At 42.7% G+C, this 18,268-nt stretch overlaps 1 protein-coding gene across 2 annotated transcripts in view; it reads right to left on the reverse strand.

Moving 5' to 3' along the window:
• The window catches only part of Setbp1 (SET binding protein 1), a 356,080-nt gene that overhangs the window by 259,848 nt on the left and 77,964 nt on the right, over positions 1–18,268 (reverse strand). The window lies entirely within an intron of this gene.

Here is an 18,268-nt window from a genome sequence, read left to right on the forward strand (position 1 = left end):
AGTTTGGCCCACAGAGTGAGACTCAAACAAGACAGAAGAAGGAGGAGGAGAAAAAGAGAAGGAGGTATTGGTGGTGGTGGATCAGGAGGAAGAGCCAACAACTAAAGAAAACAAAATGCCAGGCAGAGTGGCACAGGCCTATAATCTAGAAATCAGGAGGAGAGGCAGGAGGATCACTGCAAGTTCAAGCCACTGTGATCTATACAGAGCTTTTAAAATGAAAACAAAAACAAAATGGTCAGAGCTACATAATGAGACTCGATATCAAAAACAGGGTTAACATTTATCTAGACCAGTGGTTCTGAACCTTCCTAATGCTGTGACCCTTTAATACAGTTCCTCATGTTGTGGCGACCCCCAACCATAAAATTATTTTGTTGTTACTTCGTAACTGTGATTTTGCTACTGTTATGATTCATAATGTAAATATCTAATATGCATGATATCTGATATGTGAGCCCCAGAGGGGTTGTGACCCACAGGTTGAGAACCACTGATCTAGAGGAAAAGTTGTTAATGCTTCTAAGAAGAAACAGCACAGACGAAAGGAAAGTTTTTAACACCACAGTAAATAGACTTTACAATTCAGAGGTGATCTAGATGTACCATGCTGCCTGATGTCCCCCATGAAAATGTCTAAAAAACTGACATACTCATAATGAGTGATGGAAGCAAGGAAGTGTCATAGTACATTCCTGTAATGTGACTTCTAAGGTTGATTTTGGAGGGAGTCATCATGTCCCCTGGCAACCATGCATGCTCAATAACCTCACACATAAAACCTTTTGGCTTCTGTCAGCGAGAAAATATCTGCAGTTAGAGCAGGAATGTAACACACATGTCATTGTTTATATTCTCTTGTGAGTGTGTGTGCGTGGTGATGTGTTTATATGTGAAAATCCAAACATCATCAATAAAAAATATAGAAAGTGCTTCTAAAATAAGCTTCCTTTAAAAGCGAGTTAAGCAAATACAGGATGATTGATGGTGAATATACAAAGTACACAGATTATGAAGTTCTGTTATCACAGACTGAACAATGTAAACCTTGGGGATTTCTCACTTCCCTTCAGAAATGCATTTGGTTTCACATAAATGCTTCACAATCGTTCTAAATTTTATCAGTAGTCATCAGGAACTCCTAGGTATGAATATGAATAAATTTTGGCAGCATAATACCAAGTGGTAAGAATAATAAATTAGGAGTTGAGTGATTGAATTACAGTGGAGTTCAGTTCCTTACTGACTGTGTCATCTTGAGAGCATGTTATAAATTTCTCAAGATGTGTATTTCAATCAACACATAAGCTCCTACTATGTACAGAATCACCATCCTGGGGCTTTGGCACATACTATAGAGGAAGAAAAACAGCACCACTGGAGTGTAAATCCAGCAGGCCCTGACAGACAAAGAAAATGAAAACAGTAATAATTACAATACAAATAGTGGTAAATACCTTGAAGCAAAAAAAAAAAAAATGAAACAGGTCAGCAGTAGAGGCTCAGAGACCTTCACCAAGAAAATCTGAGGAGTCCCTTTGGAAGAAGTAACAGGAGTCATGCACAAATAACAAGAGAGGGCTAGTGTGTCATGGATGCAACAGAGTTTAGACATTGATTACAACAGACAAAACAGCCCCCTAGGCTTGTGGAAGGAAGAGGCAAATGGTCTGAGAGGTCAGAAGGGCCATCTATTGGCCAGCCTCTCTAAAATGTTGTAAGACTGAACAGTAAGCAATAGATAAATAAATATATATAAATAAATAAATAAATAAATGAATAAATAAATAAACAGAAAGAAAAAGAAAAAAATAGATATACTCTACAGACTAAAAAAGGAATTACTGAAAACCAGGGACAAAAGGGCTTAAAGTTTGACAAGTCCATGACAGTGGCCATCTAGCAGCGGACTATTAGTCATCAGTAGTTCCCATATCAGGCTGCCTGTCAACAAAGGTTCTCAGTTCTTTTCTGCAAATGACTCATTATCCTATCACAAGTTTGCAACTTGAATGAAACAAACCATTTGTTCAAAGTTCAATGTAAAGAATCAGCAACATTAGCAACCATGGAGACAAATTAAAGTCTCAACATGGAGGCCTGGCTCTAGACTCACAGCACTGAGGTTTTGTAAGCTGGGTTAAGTTAATTTAGTTCTCTAGACCTAGTGTTTGATCTCTAACAGGCTAAGCCAGTAAAAATGGTTTTTCTCCTTATGTCATCCAATTGTTGGGAAGATTAAATATGACACACTAAATAAAGTCTGAAGAAACTATAAAGAAGAAGGCAATGAGTGTCCCTACTACCCTTCCACACATCTTGACTATCATTCTGTGAGATCGGCCTTAGGGGCAGCTTTCTATTTCACAAGTAAAAAGAATCACATGGAAGCAGCTCCACGAACACTTGAAGATTCCTTAATCTGTCTCACAAACCTAGTCCTTACTGTGCCATCCCTTTGTTCGGGTTCCCCACAGTGGGAGAAGCAACTCCACATTGCACAAGTAATGTGACTCTCTAGAGAAAGACCCAGGAGAAAGACCCTGCAGAGAATAAGCTGTGGCACCTTGGGCAAGTGCCCAAACTTTCAGCTACAATTAGCATTCCATTCCCCATGTTTTCATAACACTGACTGTCTGATCCCACAACATAGAAGAGGCTTCCTATGCAACAACTTTCACTGGGTTTACAGGGCTGCTTCAATCCAAGCTTTCATTTTAGCATTTTAATAACTCTGGAAGAGTCAGAACAGGGTTAAGGCAAGTAAACTTCCATAGAAGAAAACAGAGGCCTCTTGTGGAGATACAGCTAGTCTAAACCCAGAAATCTAGGTATTCTGAGCCCGAGGCCAGGGATCTTGGAAGTTTCTTAAACCTCTTCCAGGAAGGCTTTGGTGAGGATGAAACAGGGCCTTGGACATGGTGACTGTCTCAGGCTCCCTGTGATTTTGATAAGGCCAGGGGAACCTCTTCAGGCTGCCTCCATTGCTTCATCTTCTTTGACCAGTAGTCAAGTTCAGAATGTCGGGTGGCAGAAGGGAAGCCAGCCCAGGAGATGGCTGCATTACACAGGACACTTGGACAGGCACAGTAGGCCTCTGCCAATCCTTGCCACTTAACTCAGTTTGGCCTAAAAGATCATGTAGTTATTTCCAAGGACCATTCTTTTTGGTCCTTGGACAAAGGAGCCCCTAACACAGCCATCCAGCTCTTTCCAAAGGGCCATGGGACTTTGTGGTTACGGACTCTCGGCAGGGCTTCCTTCTTCTTCCCGACTTTCCTTTCTAAAGTAAATAAATATGTTTTAAAGGAAAGTTGTGAGTACTCTTGTTCAACCTGATCTACACACTGCAGCTGAAAGAATACATTTCCCCCTTAATCCAGTCACCACAGCCAACTAACAAAAATGCATTATCTTCCTTTTAAAAGTATAGTTTATGTGTTTTAAATCACAGGAAATTCTTATCAGGAAATGAAAGCTCAAGCCATATTTTTCTTTTATCCCCTTTCTCTTTATGGGAGCAAAGGAAGAAAAGCAATCTCTCTTCATAAAGGACACCGTGCTTTTGCTCATGCCCTGCAAGATCCAGCAGCATGCTTGTAGGAGTCCCCCTCATTGAGGTCCTTCTGCATTCCTGGAAGCTACATCATTATCCCCAGTCCCTCAGAGCAGCGGGGAATCATGTAACACCGACAGTGAAGTAACCCAGGTTTGCTGACATCTCTCTAGCAAAGGACGTTTTTATGACAACGTGAGGATTGCCAAGAGCAAATGTTTGATTTAAATAGTACTATGACACTGTATGTCATGGACTCACAAAAACGAAGTGATCAATAGGCTTTCTACAGTCTAACACCTTCATTTCATACTTGAAGAAATACCATGGAGCCAAACCTTGGCCTGATCTACTCAGCTCCTCATGGGCTGAAGTGGGCACGAACTCCGGTTACTGGCTTAGTGTTTTGTTTTGTGTTTTGTTTTGTTTTTTTGTTTTTGTTAGTTTTCCACTATGGTTTCATCCTCTATCACTTGCCTTCTAGACATCCAAGGAAAATTTAATGGGAAAATTCTTTCAAGAAAGGAGTCTATGAGGAGCTATATATTTCTTCGTCAGTTCACTAATTTTCAAACATTCATTGGAAAACTTTTATGCCAGAAACTGTGGTAAGCAATGAAGATAAATAAATGAAAATGGTGTGGATCCTTCTCCCAGTGTGTGCATGCCTACACGTTTGTGTGTGTGTGTGTGTGTGTGTGTGTGTGTGTGTGTGTGTGTGTGTGTGTGTGTATGTGTGTGTATGCATGTGTATGTGGGTATGAATCATTGTTCAGCAGGGTTGTGTTTTGGGGAATATTGTTTTAAGGTGTGTTGCTTTTGTTTATGTTGCATTTGTTTAACTCTGTGAAGCTGTGTTACTGTGCTCGTCTAAAACACCTGATGGTCTAATAAAGAACTAAATGGCCAATGGCAAGACAGGAGAAAGGATAGGCAGGGGTGGCAGGCAGAAAGAATAAATAGAAGGAGAAAACTGGGAGGAGACAAAGAAGCACCCACAGAAGGAGGAGGACACCAGGGGCCAGCCACTCAGCTACACAACCAGCGAGCCATGAAGTTCAGAGTAAGTTATACAGAAGTAAAAGAACAGGAAAAGCCCAGAGGCAAAAGGTAGACGAGATAAATAAGTTAAGAAAAGCAGGCTAGAAACAAGCTAGGTTAAGGCCAGGCATTCATAATTAAGAATAAGCCTCCATGTGTGATTTATTTGGGAGCTGGGTGATGGGCCCCCACCCATAAAAAGTAAAAAACAAAAAACACAGTTGTGACATGAAGTAATAGCATTAAAAAATACTGTGGTAGAAGGAAGTCTGTCAAAATATGGTGTGCTAAGTCTTCCCTGTCTCTAAAATCTGTTTAATGAACATACCCCACAACCTTCCTTCATGACCCTATAATTTATTTTCCCTAGGGAAGTTAAAACAATTAGTAGAGAAAAAAGTAACCCACTGCTTAAACTTGTCAATGAGTGTCCTAATTAGCTTTTACTGTCAATTTAACACAGCCTAGAGTCATCTGAGAGGGGGGGTGTCTCAATTTCAGGATTGCCTAGATCAGATTGGCCTATGGGCATATCTGTGGGGGATTTTCTAGATGACTAATGTAGGAAAACTCAGTCCACTGTGGGTAACACCATTCCCTAGGCAGGTGGTTCTTGGATGTATAAGAAATCTGGCTAAGCATGAGCCAGAGAGTGAGACAAGAGGCAGCATCCCTCCACTGCTTCTGCTTCAACTTTTGGCTTGAGTTTCTGCCTTGAGTTCCCTCCATGATGGTCCATGACCTGGACGAATCAGCAAAATAAACCATTTCCTTTTCATCAGAGCATTTTATCACTGGACAAAAACAAGGGGGGGGGGGCGGTGAACTAGAATAGTGTTTCCATTGTCCGTGGAACAAAGCACAGAATTGTTCAGAGGGTTAGAAGACACCTACCACTCCTTCACTCATCTCATACTTCCCACTGACCTACTTTCCCAGCCTATCAGGCGACATGCTCCCCTTGCATGCTCCAGACATACTATAATGGCACTTGTTAGTTTGCCAAGGCCCTAGATTTATTTTTGTATCAGGGTCATTGGAACAAGCCATTCCCTTTCTTGCTCTGCAGCTTCCCACCCACCCAGTCAGATTGCTTTTCCTTCGGTTCCATCACTCATTGACCTGGCTCACTCTTCCCTCTTCAGCTCTCAGCATGGACGTCACTGGTTTCAGAAAGCCTTCTTCCTGGAGAGAACCTCTTCCACATGCTATGGTAGCACCCTCTGCCTCTTCTCTCTATTTACAGCTTTGTGTGAGTGCTCATTAAGATCTCTCTTTCTTCTGCAGACTGAAGTCCAGCAGGGCAGCACTGGATTTAACCTGTCTACTGAAAGGCTGGGGTCTACTGACATGCTCGACACAGCCAGTTTTCTACGGCAGCCACTGACTGGCTGGGTACACAAATGAATCTACGGTGTGTCTATGGACATTTCAAATCAGAAATACTATCTAACCACACGTGGGGTGGAAAAGTTCCAGCGTGGACTCGATCAGTCACTTCTAAAACTCAAGAAATAAGTGGACATACCCTAAAGTATGACAAAGTGGCTATTTGGGAATTAATGAATAAATGGAATTTATGATTTGTTTTTCTAAAAAGTTATGAAAGTCAGTAACATCTTGGGTCCTCATGGGATGAAAGGAATGTGGAGGTGAGAGTTGAGGCATGAGAAATCTGTAACTCATAAAGAAGGAAATGGGGGAAGGGGGAAGAGAGGGTGACCCCTGGTGCCTGGAGAATGGGAGCAAGGAGACACCTCCTACCAGTGCTTATTTGAGACAATTGGAAGAAAGAACAGGGGGAGCCTGGGTCTTTGTTTCTGAGGTGATTATGCAGCTGGCCACTGGTTGTGAGGAAACAGACAATTCTTGAGCAAAGAGCAGCTCCCTTTTGTGGTTCGAAATGGTTAGCAGAAAAGTGCAGAGTGGTGTGTGTGTGTGTGTGTGTGTGTGTGTGTGTGTGTGTGTATGTGTGTGCATATCTCACAGATTAAACTGTAACACACACACACTGCAGTTGTATTGTGTGTGTGTGTGTGTATGTGTGTGCATATCTCACAGATTAAACTGTAACACACACACACACTGCAGTTGTAATTGAAATCTTATTCTAGTCTAATATTTAAGACAGGGTAAAAGAAAACTTAATCAGACAAAACTAAAAGGCAGCAAGCAGGAAGGTTATAAGACTTGTAGGCTTGGTGTGGAAGGACAGAGGGGAGGCTGTTACATTGGCTGCCCTCACAGAAGGTCTGGTAAGTTCACACAGACTTCAAGTATGTTTTCCTCCAAAGCCTTTGCCCTCACAACCTTCCCACAGTCAGCAGTAGGCAGCTTTGTGATCAGCCATCTTTCTCTTATGCCCCCTCTTCCCCTCCCACCTTCCCGTTCTCTGATCTACATTGTCTCCTGCCAACTGTTTGCCCCCAAACTAGCCATCCATTGTTAGGCCATCGCTGTGAGAGAGAGAAGGAGAGCTCTCCAGACACAGAAAGAAGCCATGCGAATGAGGCACTTCATATACATTTTAACATCCGGAGCATATGAGGTATGTTTCTCATACTTCTGGAACTGCTACTCCTAGTTTAGAAAGTGTGCAGTGCTATAAAAAAGGTATTTCCCACTAGACCATTGAAGTGCCGCCCCACCCCCACCCCCAGTCTTCTAACATTCTTCCTATATGCAAGGCTCAGAGGATAATGAGCATGCGCCTATCATAAGAGAATGGAAGCATTACACACTCCCTGCCTTCCTTACAAGGCTATGATTTTTCTCTGGGTTGGAATGTGTAAAGCTAGCCTCCTCTAACCTGTCTAGTGACTCTCTGAAGTCACAAAAGCAACATTGTCCAGCCCTGTCTTAAGGAAGATTAAACTGCGTTTAACAGCCCAGACAAGGCAATGATCTCACTACAAAATCAACATGTGGTGGTGGCTGGGAGGCTGCGCCAGCCACTGCTCAGTGGGCACCAACCTCAGGCCTCAAGCGGCCGTTCATCCTTCTCCTTCCACTCAGCTGCCCAGCTTAAAGGCATTGACCCAGTGACATCACCCGACACTGAACAGCATCAAACGCTCTGGAGCTAAGTAAATAGATCCCAGCAGGCCGCTCCTACAGGGGATACAGTGAAGCAATTCCAAGTCTGTTCCAAACTTGGGCTAGAATTAGAGATCTCCAATCTCACCCACTGTAGAGTGCTCCCCAGGCCTCCTCTGTGTTAGCCTCACAGGACCATAGCCATGAAAAAGGAAGGACTAAATACTGGAATGGAACTTTAGATAGAGTATAAGACACTGGACCATTCAGTGGAAAGGCACTGAATTCTACCACTGGATTGACCAGTATAAGGAAAGTATGTCCTGATCCCAGGAAAGAAAAAGTAATAAAATAGGCTTTCTGTTTGCCTGTTTGTATGCTCAGTGAAAATGAGAATGAGATTAAGAAAAGTCAAATGATAAAAATAATGATTGCTTAGTATTCTGTGCCTAAGATCCCCTTTGTGAGAATGCCACACAAGTGCCATGCACAAAAGTAACAGGGTTGAGCTTCTGATAAAGTTCTCAACCGGGAGCCCAATTTCACTGGGAACAAAGCTTGGGAAAATAGTGAATGATTAGATGTCCTCCACCCAGTTCCAATATGATGGAGAGCAGGTGCCCAAGAGTTTGGGCATCGACTTTCTCTTAGCTGAGAATGTGAGAGAGGCGGGGGTGGGGGATGGGGAGTGTTGCTCTGTGTTCTTTAGAACGTATTGTACTTTTAACATTCAGACACCAGGAATCCGTAAGTGACACTCAGACAAGGCCGCCTCAGAATCAGTTCTTCCCAACTAGAGCCAAGCTAAACAACTCAAGTCTTGGCAGTGTCTCTTCCAGAGGGAAACAAGGGAGGGGTCCCGGGCAGAAAAAGATACTTTAGAGAATGTGTCAGCCATTCCCTTAGCCCATCTCTACACAGAGGGAGCTTGATTTACATGCCCCAGGGAATTTGTCAGTGAAATCCCAGAAATTTGCTTAGAGTTTGCAAATCTAACAGTCAAGTTCAGAAATGAACTGAGAAGCTTGCTCTCCATCCACTGCTTTTTCACAGGGAGTAGTGCCATTCAGACCCAGCAACAAAATGTTAGGGACATCAGGTTTTCCTCACTGGACCAACATGGGCCCATTTCAACTTCTTATAAGCTGTGTGGTCGGATTTGGGATCTGGATGTCTTCTTTAGTCTGCTTTCCCAGACAATAATGACAGTGCCAACTATCAACAATGCATGGCAAAGTCCAATATATACCCCAACTTTTACTTTGACTACTGACCAGGAGCTGCCCATGTCCTGGATTTGACTGCACAGAGCTGGGCCGAAGGCCTAACTCTGCTGGGGAGAACAGATTTAAAAGTATTGGAGGCATACAGGTGCAACCATGTCCCCCTGAAGAAAAGAGGCACCTGCAGGAAGCAGCTCATACCTGTGACAAGAAGAAGCACAACCATAGCACCACAGGTGATGGTCACAGATGAATTAATAAGTGCCACACTGACTTTGAGTTTCCAAGAGACTGTGACAGAGTCCTTTCACTTTTAGGTGCCAGAATGTCTGGGGTTTTGACATTCTGACCCTTCTTTTTCTTCCCATATTCAGGAAGGCAGAGGGTGAAAAGCTGGGCTCAGTGTTGAAGGAGTGAAACACATCGGTTATGACCATGTGGATGCTGACAGCACTGCTCTTCACACTTTGACCTCCAAAGCACTTTCACTTCCTTCCTTCTGACATCACTTTGGTAGCCTGGGAAACACCCCTATGGGGGTGGGGTGGTGGGAGGGGGCGAATCCTTCTCCCCTTTGCAGAAACTGAGGCACAAACAGCACACAACCAGAATGCCCAGGAGTGCACAGCAAGTTCTCCTGACCTTACAAATAGCCCCTTCTAATCAACAAGCTAGCATGAGACTGCCAGCTTTGGTACAAGCCTCCCAGGTTAGAATGCTGCAAAGTCAAGTTTCCCAGGAAATCAGCTCCCTGTGGTGCTGTTTAGATGTTGACTGTTTCTTTTCCCTTTTCCTTTCCGTATAAAAGAGTAAAAGATGATCATTTAGGAATAGAGAGTCAGCCCAACTGCCTTATCTTGAGTGATAAACATGGGAAATTACAGAAAAGTGGAAAGCTTCTTAATGCACAGGTTCCAGCTGCCCCGGAGTCCAGGAGCTGAAATAGTTGCCGTATTTCCTGTCTCTGGCTTTGGGGAGTTTTTAGTTTGCTAGATAGTGTTTATCCTGACAGTTCCACCTCACAGTACCACTAAATGAAATGAGAGTAGATTCTGTCTAGTTTTGAAATCGTATTTTTTTTTTTAGCCTTTCAGGAAAAATCAATCTGGGCCGGACTTGAATGGCCATCCACATGGAAAACATGGGCTGTGTTGCAAAGAGAGGCAGCATGGCCTCGATGTCAATCAGCTGCAGTTCAATACAGGCCCTGGAGGTGGAGAGCCCAACGAAGCCTCAAAGGAGAGAAAGAGAAGAAAATACCAGCAGTGAAAAGTGCTCCAAAATGCTTCCTGCTTAAGTCTATCCAAACACCTTCAAGACTAGCTGTTCATAACACCGTGCCCTCTACCTGACATAGCAACTTCACGTGGATAGCTATACCTTCCAACTTCACAAGAGATAAGAGAGCCAAGTCAATAGCAATTAAGTTAACACAGCTGGGTTCATTGGATGTCAGGGGGCAATTCAGGGATAGCAGCAAGATAGGATCATTCAGGAGAGAATAAGGGATCACAAACTGAACGGTGTCGATAGTGATCTAAGTGCAAAGAAGAGCCTGTGGAGGGAGCTGCCCAGACTCAAGGCTGTGTGTCTAAGGCGGGCATGGGCTTCTCTGGGCACAGATTCATCAGGGGCAGGAGGCACATGGCAGTGGATGAGTGGGCCTGGGATAGCCCTTCCTATTCTTGAAGTCTTTGATCTAACGAATCTAAATCGAATCTGTGTGATTCATTGTTTTTCAGATTCTGACAAGAAAATCAATATTCAAAAGTGGTGCTTTTAAAGCTGGGGACTTCCTAAGCTCATCTAAATGTGAAAATTACCTTAGTCACTTGAATTGGGTGAAGGAACTAGAAGGTAAGATAGAAATGCTGTAGACCGGGGTGGCCTGGCTGTAAGACGGAGTAAAATTATTTTATTCATCTGTTACAGTCAAGGCTGTGGAAGAAGTGATGGGAAGAAGGCAGGGAGCTGACACTCAAGTGTTCTATCCATGCAGGTGTGCACAGAATTCAGAGGGGGTGGGGAAAGAGTGGGAGAAGGAGTGGGTGAGGGAGAAGGAGACAAAGACTAAGGGGTGGGGACCTAGATTCCTTAATCCTTATGCTACCTAAGTGAAAAACATCTAGCTTCGCAGACATGGAACCTGCTTTACCCACCAGCTGCATCTATCACATAGAAATGTCCACATCACTTGAGCGGTCTTTCTTGCCCAGAAGATGACGAGCACCTGAGAGCTAAGGAACACCATTTTCAACTGCTAGGTATAGGAATTTGCAGTGCACTTTGTATGAAATAACTGGTAAAAAAATATATTTGGAATCAATATGCACTGAAATTACTTCTCCAGGGGAAATTTGAAGGAAAATAGATCCAAGGCACAGGCTACAGGCATGACCTTGACTAGTACGGAAGGCAAGGTAAACCAACTGAAAATATCAGAGTCTAAGGTTGTCAGTTTTCACTGTTATTTCCAAGGAAGTTGAAAGTGGGGGAGGAGCACTAAATTCATCGTTAGGGATCTTGCCTTTATATTCTCTATAAAGTGTTACATCAACTTTAAAGTGATTCAACTTAGAATAACACTCAGGTAAAAACACAGACTGCTATAAATATGTTATTAGCTGTCCGTGAACATACAACCCACGACACTGATAGAGTATGTCATTTGTTTGCATGCCAGGGAGGCAGATTAGCACTGAGACCAGATGACCTTGGTTCAAACCTCAGCTTAGACTCTTCCCTTCCAGGCTGCATTTCTAAACTTGAATCTCATCTTCCCAGATGTCTATAGAGGAATTAGAATACATATCTCCAGTTCCAAGTTCCCCAAATCCCACACTGGTACCTACCCTATCCACAAGTCATCTACTACTAAGTCACACTCTGCATGGCAACCCTTGTCTTTTCTTCACTAGTTCTGGTTGATGGCCAGCATTTACAGTTCTCCAATGTTCACGTCAGAATCGGTCCTCAGAGATAGGATATCAGGTCATCAGGTTTCTTTGCAGATCCTTAGGGAAATGTATAGGCCCCCATGCACACGCACAGTTACCCACACATACACACATACTTCCTCTTCTGGTGGGTACATCCTCCTAATAGAGGTCAGAAATATATATTTCAGTAGAGCTCTCCAAGTAGGACAATTGACCATGGCCTCACTCCTCATTGGACTTACCCTGAATATGCTGAAATGCATGCCAACATCCATGGTAAAGATGGACCCTCCTTCTGGGAATAAAACCTCCAAACCACAGCCATAGCCCAAAACAAACCAAGCAAGATGTTATCGGGAATTGGTACAAAACTCCTAAGGCTTCTATCATCTTCTTCACAGTACTTTCAATATTGATGATCTACTGACTCTAACTTTTGTTTTCTGTTGCATTCAATGGCCAAAAGCATTCAAGTATCTGTAACTGGACAATAGGTATATGTTACCATAGGATGTTACCCCAGAGTGATCAGGCCTTTAAGTTGACCAGGCCATGTCAAAAAAAAAAAAAAATACATATGAAGTAGAGGTGGCTGAGAAAAAAAATATTAATGCTTTCTTGGAATCTGAAGTATGAACTTAGCTCAAGACCACATTCCCTTCACCTAAACTGATACTCTCCAATGCCTAAGCACTTGGATTGAGTTTTTGTTTACTCTCTAGTTTATTTGGGTTTGGGCTTCCCTCAACTGGAGACAAATGCTTAAAAGGCAACACTTGAAATATCTTTACCACTTCTCTATATTCTGGAGCAAGAAGAAAGTATTTTGCTGTTGATGTTGCCAAGAAAATATACTACATAAAACTTTATGCTGTCTATGGTGAGGAAGGGATAAGCATCCATCAGATTCCCAGTTCTTCAGGCCAGCAATGCATATGGCATTTCTCTTTGCTCTTTTCTTTATTCTTGCCTGTGAATCAGCTTTGCCATACAACTTCTGGGGCATCTCTGCATTTAAGACCCATTGGTTAACTACTTCCATGGAGACCAGCTGAAGGAAGATCTCAAGAGCCTTAGCAAGTATATTTGCTCACAAACCCTTGACATATTTTTCTAATTGCCATAAGTCCTAGATAAATCTGTGTTCAATAGGGTTCAATAGGAGTAAGTACAGGGGAAATATGAATAAAGAAAGTGCCCATTCTGTGGATGGGTGTGAGCATAGTGTCTCTCATCTTCCACAGATATTAACAGAATGAAAAGATTTAAAAACCAAATTGTCCTCTCCTAGATATCCATATACAAAATGCTATATCTCATCATACCTTCAAAAACTCAACGACTTCCAAAAATAACAATAGAATTCAAGACTCTTCCTGGAAAGATTTAACTAAGGAGTAATTATTCCATTAAGGTTGAACTTGTCCTATGGCTCTTCTTTAGGCAAAGTACAATCCCAGGTATTTCTGGACATAGCAACATATTTATTTACCAAAATGCCAACACACATCCCACTGAAGAAATGAGAAAACTGAGGTGGAGAAAATATCAAGTCACATGCCTAGAGTCATGCTACAGTAGCCAGTGGAACTGGATCCAAAAGGCCCAGAAGCTCCAGCCCAGCACATCTCATCTCAGGAGGATGGCCCAAACAGAAATATCACACTGCCAAAGAATGGAATTTTCCTTTCACCCTGGGGTTAAAGTCTTGTGAAAATAACCCCAGGACCCAAAAGCACTCAGAGCCAAGAATGTCCTGCTCCCTAGCAAGCACCAACATTCCCAGGGATGCAGTTTCCAGTTCTGACTGGGCTGGGCCAGGGCTCCAAAGGGCAAGACTTGTTTCCAACCAGAAGTCCCTGCCCTGTACCACCAAGCAGATGTGGGTCCTCGAGAGCTGTTTTCCTTTCCTTCTCTTGTTTAAAGAAAAAACAGAACTCTCCAAACTCCTCATATGTGAAATGCCACTTAGTCTGCCACTGGACAATAAGTTTACAGTTACACAATGGCCTGTGTGCAAAGAAAAGAGGAAAACCTGGCACTCCACCCAATCCCAACCCAGAGAGTCAGCCTTTGGAAAAGGCCAGGTTCTACAAGATCAAACTCACGTGCTGAGGACAACAGGAGATGGGGAGGCCTGGGCCTGGGTAGGACAAGGGAGGAGGAAGCATAAAGCTTAAAGGCCAAAAGCAGTGTCACTCTAACACCAGTACTATATGAACAGCACCCAGGCTGACCGCTAGACAAATAAATGCTGCCTGGGAGGCACGGCATCAAGAGGTTTATTAACTTTCTTCCTGGAATCGTACACACAGGAGCTCGTTCACCCTATCAGCTGCAAAGCACAATATTTACTCCTTGCTGGGGTGTTTGGGGTGGGGGGTAGGAGGCGTGTAGAAATCAGAGTGCTCTCTCTGATTGCTCTGGATCATTCCAGGCCAGCTTCTGTTCTTGCTCCACCTCTAGGGCCTGGAAACAGGAAACATCCAAGGTAGCTTTTTATGAGAGTGGAAAGGGCCACATGAGGACATATGATCAAGCCTCCACCTTCTACTGGCTCCTTCCCAAGCATGACAGAGTCCTGCTGAGCTTGGGGGGAAAGCTGAGGTGAGTGAAGTTCCTAGGTACCACTGGGTGTAGGGGTCCCTGTCTGTGACCATATCTCTGGAATCCTCTCTCTGTTTGGGGCACCTCCATGGGGTTCAAGGCAGCAAAGAGAACTTAGGAGATGATTGGTCTGTGTTGGTCGACTCGCAGAGTCTCACCTAAGCTCCTTGCTGTTCTTCCCTGTTCTGAGTGAGTACCATGATCTGCATACCATTGGCACGTGTCCCCTAAATCTTCCCAAACCAGGGGTTGAGGCCCTGTGTAGACCTGGTAGGTGGCAGTTAGGTCAGCAGAGGCACCACTCACAGAAGAGACTCACGTTTTCTCTCCAGGACTTATTCAGGGTTGTAAAAGAACCATCCTCGTTTTTAGGACACCTCTGGCCTCACCATCTAATCTCTTCTGCATGCATCTGCTACCACCATGATAGCATCCACCCCGAAGGCCGCACCAGAGGCTCAACAGATAGGGCTACCTGATCTCAGACTTCCAAGCTTCCAAACTTATGATGTAAAAGGCCTCTTTCTTAGCCTAGTGTGGTAGAGTTTGCCTGTGATCCCAATAGTGAGGAAGCAGTAACAAGAGGCTCAGCACAAGTTCAAAGTCCTTCTGGTCCACTTACCACATACTAGTTTCAGTGAAGCCAGAGCTACATAGTAAGACAGTACAGAAAGTATGCTAAATATAAATAAAATAGCAAATAAAACCATTCTTATTTCTTCTTAAGGTACCTAGACTCAAGTGTGCTGTGGGATGATTCTTTGGTATGCTGTGAATATTTATTACTCTCATTGACAATAAGTTTGTTTGGCCTATAGCAAGGCAGGATAAAGTTAGGTGGGACAATCAAACTGAGGACTGGGATGAAGAAGGGCTGAGTCAGGAGAGATGCCAGCAAGTCGCCCAGGAAGCAAGATGTGCTAGAGCACAGGTAAAGCCATGACCCATGTGGCAATATATAGATTCATAGAAATGGGTTAATTTAAATGTAAGAGTGAGTTAGTAATAAGCCTGAGCTATTGGCTGAGCATTTTGTAATTAATATAAGCTTTTGTGTGTTTATTTGGGACCCTGTGGTCAGGACAAAAACTCCACCTCTGCTTATACAACTATTTAGTTATGGGACATAAAACACGATCTGGGTCACGCAGGGAGTGTGTGTGTGTGTGTGTGTGTGTGTGTGTGTGTGTGTGTGTGTGTGTATAAAAGAGAGAGAAACAGAGAGAGAGTTCTGCTTCATTCCTCATTCTCATTTCTCATCTCTCATTTTCCTGCTCTGTAGTACATCCTAAGGATATGTATTTTCCAAAAGTTCACGGCAACTATGATATAGCCAATAACATCAGCAACAGTCTGCAAATAAGCACATAACACATTGCAATCAATATTACTGAAACTAGTGGACAGTACAGGTGACCCAGTCTGTAGCAGGCCACTGTGACAGTCACCAGGAACCACAAAAGACCCAGAACCCTCACTGTAGATGCCACAGGCCTCCCTACAGTGAGTACAAATGACAGTCCTGCTTGTAGAGGTGTACTTCCATTCTCAGACCCGCCCCCACCAGCAGCAACACCTTCTCCAACCCACTCTTTCAGTCAACAGTCTTTGCTAAGGGTTTCCACAGGGCTTTGTCCAGAGGGAAATGGACATAAAAAAGGTTTTGGTGAAATGCAGCACTCTCTCTCTCTCTCTCTCTCTCTCTCTCTCTCTCTATATATATATATATATATATATATATATATATATATATATATGTGTGTGTGTGTGTGTGTGTGTGTGTGTGTGTGTGTGTGTGTGTGTGTGTGTATGTATGTATGTAGAAATAAAAATCCTTGTAGGATTCAATCGGGCAATAATCCCTGTAACTGCACTAATGGGAAGATCAAACATCCTCAGAAGCAAAAGAACAAAAGAGCCGGTCATCACACAAACCTTGGTAAATACTAATGAGATCCTTAGCTAGTCTTGACAGATCCCTAAAGGAGCAACTTCTGTATTGTAACCAGTCCAATTCCTTCAAATAAAGAAAAAAAATGAAGAGCTAAACTGAATAAGAAACCTGAAAACATTATACCTCAATTCAAACTCTAACACAAGCACACACACACACACACACACACACACATACAGTGAAAGTATTTCCAAACATTAAACATTTTAGGTATTTCTGCATGTGCATTTTTCAAAACATATTTCGAGAAAACTTTGGGATCCTATTATGTAAAACACACACAAGTCAGAATTTCTGGTGGTAGGATGTGAAGAACAGAGTCCTAGCATTCTGCAGTCTCTTGGAAAACACCTTCTACTCAGAGGGGTCATGGCTCCTTGAGGACCACCAGCCCAGAGACCATCGGATAAGACACTGTTGGCAACACTTGCTGGTTCTCCATATTGGGTCTGATCTACAGACTCATTCATTCTCAGATGTAATTACTAAAACCATAGCACTCTTCTTGAATAGACATTCCAAGGGCAAAGAAGATTTCTGATCGCAAGGAGATAACAGTCCATTATGGGATAGATAAGTCATGAAAAAATTCCAAGCATTAAAATAAATAACACATAAAGTTAGAAGCTCTGGGGTCCCAATTTTCTTTTCATCAAAAGGATCCTGATCCTGTTTCTGAGATCAAACTATCTCTTAACTTATGGCCTTGGTAACTGGGTTACCAAGTAGATGGCTTAAAGAATATATGGTTCCTTTAAAGGCTTTTTGAAGATAAACCCTACAAATTTGTGTTAGTTCATTTTATCCTCACTTAATATTTTCCTTGTATATAAATCCTTGTATATATATCAAGTTTTAAGACCCAAGAACAATATAATTTTCACACTGCATCAACCTGTGCACAACAGGAGTTATGATGCTGGGGATGATGTGGAGGCCTATAATGATTCTAAGTCGAGAAGGGAAGGCTATAAAGCATACAAAAGATTTTATGTGAATTAGTAATTCATTAAGGCTCTTATCTACAAATATATGACTGTTTTTAAAGAAGTAAAGTAAGAATTCAGTTATTAATCTGAATGCCAATTTGGAGAGTGGAGTTTGCTGAATCCTTTTGCTGAATGAACTAGAAACACTTCTGCATCAAGTCACAATTGATTCCTCCTTTGAGAACACTCTCACTCCCTCAATAGCAGATTCCAACGGTTCTGTTTCCTCACATGTAACTTATACAGCCCTTAGGAACTCCAGAGTTACTGCTTTGCTTGTATTTGTTACTTTTCTTCTTGGTGAGGCAGATGTTACAGTTTTCAAAGAGAAGAAGATGCACACACCAGTGAAAAGAGAAAGAGCAGAGGTTTACAGAACCCTGGAAAGGAAGCTGAGTGAGTTACCCAGCATCCTTCCTGTCACCTTGCACGAACAACCCACAAGACAGAGTTGGCTATTACTGAGAGAAGCCCATTCCTCTTGGGCAGCCTTTGTTATTTCGGGATTTATAAGGTAGGATGTTCTGGATCATAGGTAGACGTTTGATCCACAGGTCTACCTATCTCTGTTCCAACTCTGCCCCTTGAAACCACATACAACGGAAAATTCCCTTCTCTGCCTTGAGAAAACAAAACAGAACAAAAAACCAAGCTTTTGTGGATATTACAGACTGAATCCAGTGTTTCCTTCATATTTAAGGATTCCCTATCACTATGAGGCTATAATATATCAATGCTCAAAAATATAATGTTTAAGAGTGAGTATGATAAAATACACAAAACATTGACTGTCTTAACTATTTTAAATATATAGTTTAGTACCATTAAGTATATTCCCATTGTTCTGGAATTAACACCACTGCACATTCATAGTACACACTTCCTCTTGCAAAAAAACGGAACTCTGTACCCATTATGTAATA

The sequence above is a fragment of the Peromyscus californicus genome, unplaced genomic scaffold (genome assembly GCF_007827085.1).
Source record: "Peromyscus californicus insignis strain IS unplaced genomic scaffold, ASM782708v3 Scaffold_17__1_contigs__length_78620276, whole genome shotgun sequence".
In the NCBI taxonomy this organism is placed as follows: Eukaryota; Metazoa; Chordata; class Mammalia; order Rodentia; family Cricetidae; genus Peromyscus; species Peromyscus californicus.